The sequence below is a fragment of the Cydia splendana genome, chromosome 19 (genome assembly GCF_910591565.1).
Source record: "Cydia splendana chromosome 19, ilCydSple1.2, whole genome shotgun sequence".
NCBI lineage: Eukaryota > Metazoa > Arthropoda > Insecta > Lepidoptera > Tortricidae > Cydia > Cydia splendana.
The window spans coordinates 15702768-15707043 of record NC_085978.1 but is presented as its reverse complement, the minus strand read 5'-3'; the positions used below and the strand labels follow the sequence as shown (position 1 = coordinate 15707043).

At 34.1% G+C, this 4276-nt stretch overlaps 1 long non-coding RNA gene across 1 annotated transcript; it reads left to right on the top strand.

Moving 5' to 3' along the window:
* The first annotated feature begins 1273 nt into the window (after positions 1 to 1273).
* On the top strand, positions 1274 to 2415 carry LOC134799967 (uncharacterized). Its single transcript, XR_010145492.1, has 3 exons — positions 1274 to 1494; positions 2008 to 2111; positions 2336 to 2415. It is a non-coding gene; the product is annotated as an uncharacterized LOC134799967 (long non-coding RNA).
* Positions 2416 to 4276: the final 1861 nt, after the last annotated feature.

Genomic DNA, 4276 nt, shown 5'->3' with positions numbered 1-4276 from the left:
ATCTATTTACTTCCTAAATGTAAATCTAGTATATAAATATATGTAATTAAATGATTTTCCCACAGAAACAACTACATGTATTTTTAAGATTTATTAACAATGCTAAATAATCTTTCACTGCATAAATGAAATTGGCAATTTATTTATTACTTATTCTTAATATCAGACGAAATCGTTCGTGTAAGTTAGTTTCTACAAACGGGCCTCCGCGTGCTTTCGCAATGCGATGAAATTCAAAAACACTTTCTAACATTTTTGACAATACACCAAAATAGCCTACGTAATTTGGTCGGATTCATTTGTTTACCTATGAATGGATTGTAGTGAACTTAGTAAGCTTCCAATAATTTGCGTGAATAATGAAAAATTGAAACAAAACCCTTATATATTATCATTTAAGTTTTTATTTTTATGTAGAATGATTTGAATGATAAAACGCATTTTTACAATGTGAAAAACTAAATAATCGATCTAGTGATTGATCCAAACCATAAGCTATTCTAAACTGAATGTTCTACAACTTCTACATTTTGCTATGTGAAATTTTTGTCTATGGCAATTTTACCAACTGTCAATCTCCTTAATCTCCTAAGTTCCGTTGAAAGTTGTATTTTTTCCTGCAAAAAAAATGCTTTAACAAATATCAAGGCAAAATTATATCACTGAGCTAAATTTAAAGATACTACGGTAAAAAGAAAGTCTCCGAGAGCGTCCATAATGATTTCCATCTATCGAAGAACCTACAAGACCAAGAAAATGGCATTCAGACACTCACACGAATTTGCTTCTACTTATTTCATCAAACTAAATGGTCAGGGAACCTAGTGCCCGTATTTCTGATCCAGTGTACTTATTTATTTATTTATTTAACGTGCCTAAGTACAGACAGTGTCAGTGTGACAGTGCGAGTGAAATAAATCCAAAGTTGGAACGTTGGGAATCATTCCTTCTAGCAAGGTAAGGTTATGTTCTTGTTTCTTCTTTAAACAAGTTACTGCTATCGAGACCCTGTTAAATACATTTGAATATCACCAATCAGAAAATAATTGTTCGCAATTTGACCTACCTATCATTAAATCTATTTTTCTGACTGATCATATCTGTAAATGCTAGCATTAGTTTTCTTTACTTTCAACATTCTACTTTATAATGCCGACGCCTAGTGGATTGTATTTCCTTCTTTATACTCTTTATTCAGTAACATAAAGACATTTCTTTTTGATAAATGAAAGAGATCAAAGCAAAATCTGTATTTAAAAAAATTACTTTGATTTTCGTTTTACTCTGTCTAATTAACATAATATTAGTCCTCCACTACAATATTTGTATTACAATAACATTTAAAAGCTATGTTTGATGTTTCAGTAAGCTGACAACTGCATTAAAATGATTCCCTGGTGATATACAAAACTGTTATTGAAGAGAAATAAGTTGAAATTATGGTGTGGAAAACTCCATTTGCTGATTTTGAAGAATATTTCCTGACCCTTAACAGTAAGTATAACTACCCTGTTACCATATAAATACCCTTAGGTGTTGTTGTTCTAAAAGATGGTTTGACTAATTTTTTTTGAAATAAGTGCTTCTCGAACCTGGAAATGCAATATATTATAAAAATCATAACTATATGATAGTGTCAGCTAAAAATAAACTGGTTTCTTTACATGTTAATGACAACTGATGATGAATATGTATTTTTCTCTTGAAAATGATCCCGTAGTTGTCTGGTAACTTAAATAAAAATATGTGAACATAAACCTGGACCTGCCATAATTATTCCTGTTGTCGCAATAAACCTTACTGTTATGTGTAGACAATGAGGGTAGGTGTTGACTTTTGTGTACCTACAAACTAAGGTAGTTAGAAAAAGCAGTCTATCAATGTGAACCTGTACCAGTACATGTACGACGTATATGTGAGGTGTGCAATAATTGTATTGTATTGCATATGTGCTTCGACCCCTAAACTGTGAGTTATATTACTTACAATGTATGTTTAATTTTTCAGCAAACAAAATCAACTTGATAGCTGTCTGCTACCCGGTGAACCAAGCAGAGCAAATTCCCATTGTTGCCTACAAAGGCTCCTCCGAGTGTTTCGACACTACCCTAGTAAGTATAACAGTAATTTCTAGACTTAATCCTACTTAGAAAATAAATAAGTTGAAATTTTTCCATTTGTTCTACAAAAAAAACTTAAGATTTTTATTTTTTCTGTTTTCTTAACTGTGAAGACCCTACCTGTAGTAAATAATAAACCCTGTTAATGAGACTTATAAGTAGATTTTCTTAAATATACCCTACTTTAGCTAAGTTTTCCATAATTCCGGTTCCAGTGTTACCCGGAGGCTGACTTTGTCCCGGAGTGTCAAGGTGCCTTCACTGTACTTCGACTGACTGCTTCCATTTATGAAAGGTATTTCATCTCATTATATAAATACATAACTTATTATAAACTAAACAACCCATGACTTATGTCTGACACCAATATTTCAAATGCCTAAGCGGAGAGCTCTTGATGACAGTGCGGTGAGTTGAAAACTGTGCTTAGCCTACATACCCTATTCTAATTCTGTTGACTTAAGTAAATTTAATCTAGCTTATTTGTGACTTAACAAGTATGTCCTGCAAAGATTCTCAAACTTTTTTGGAATTTGAAAAATATGAAGTACTGCCTACTTTTGCATATTTTTACTATGTCATTATATTGACGATAATATTGTTGAAATTCGGGAGAGCACATGTGATGCTGTACTCATTTAACCTGAAAACATCTGTAATAATACCATGAATTGCGACGAATAAATGATTATGATTGCGCACGTGACAAACCCAGGCTGGTTTTGTTGAAGTGTCCACATATTTCATTACACTACACATGCATTAAAAATAATATCGCGCCCCCGTGAATGGATGTCTTAAGAAAAATGTTGACATATTGCCTAAAAATCTAAAGCTATTATTTGAACTGAATTTTCTAATATGTACTTGTCTAACTTATTTCAGACTACCAAGGCGCTTGACTGCTACTGATACATGAAGACCCCTGTTTGCTGGCTTCATCTCAAGAACTTTGCTGCAAAAATGGCTGCTGTTACTGCTACACCCAGAAAAACCACAGGACAAAACCCACGTTTTACCTTCTTAGGTACTTACTGTTAGCTTAACCAACTATATACTACTGTTTGACTGTAACACACACACACACAATTGAGAAGTACCGTCAGTAGAACAGTACTGTAATCCTAAGCAACCCTATGATAATATACCCACTTTATAGTACAAATGTATGCACAGGGTCAGTCCTGGTGCTTCGCGCGTTACATATCCTAATCGATTTTAATGAAATTATTTGAGCAGATTCGATAATGAGTGAGGAAGCCCACACAAAGTAACTCGCTGAGGCTTTAACCAATAATGACAAAACAATAAACAGTAGGGTTCCGTACCGAAAAGTATGTAGATAAATTTTCCGAACATGTGTATGTTCCACTAAATCTCTAATAATTATCGTATGACGTACTATTGCTGATTTTTAAACATACCATACATTACTCAACCTGGGTATTGCCTATTCAAATCCAAGCTCATACATACATACATGCTCGTATTTCCTATCTTATGGTAGCTAATGTACGATATTCACATACAGTGACCAACAGCTTATTTCTAGCATGTGTGATGTCACTCAGACGAACACATAGTAAGATTTGTACCTAACAAAACTATCTGTTCCTTAATACTATTCTATAAAAGTCAAGGCTATGGTAGGCCGTCAGATTTTTGGTGCGAGGCGCAAACGTGTCGATTATGCCTTCTATGAAATGGCAAAACCTACTTTGTACAAAAAAACGTACCGACGAGAACGGTAGATGGCAGCACCTGCCTTGGCAATCCACATGTGTACACATGCTTCCGATTCAGCCCACAAGACGGCAGACCCACCAAAGCGCACGGTCCCTGTTATTCGCTCTGTAGCTTATAGAGTGATATTTTATCAGTAAACAAAGATCTAACTCTTAAATCAACGCATGTGTACATCTATTATTTTTTTATGATATAGAAGGCAAAAGCAGACGAATGACTGATTTTATTTAATTATTTAACACGTTTTTGATTTTATATACATGATTTTACAACGAATAAATGAAATGAAATGACTCGCCTGAAGGCAAATGGTTACCAACACCCCGCAAAAACAGAGGGTGGCAAAAGCGTTGCCGACTTTTAAGATGGGAAATAAAAAAAAGTCGCAGAATACGCCCCCTGTATTTTGC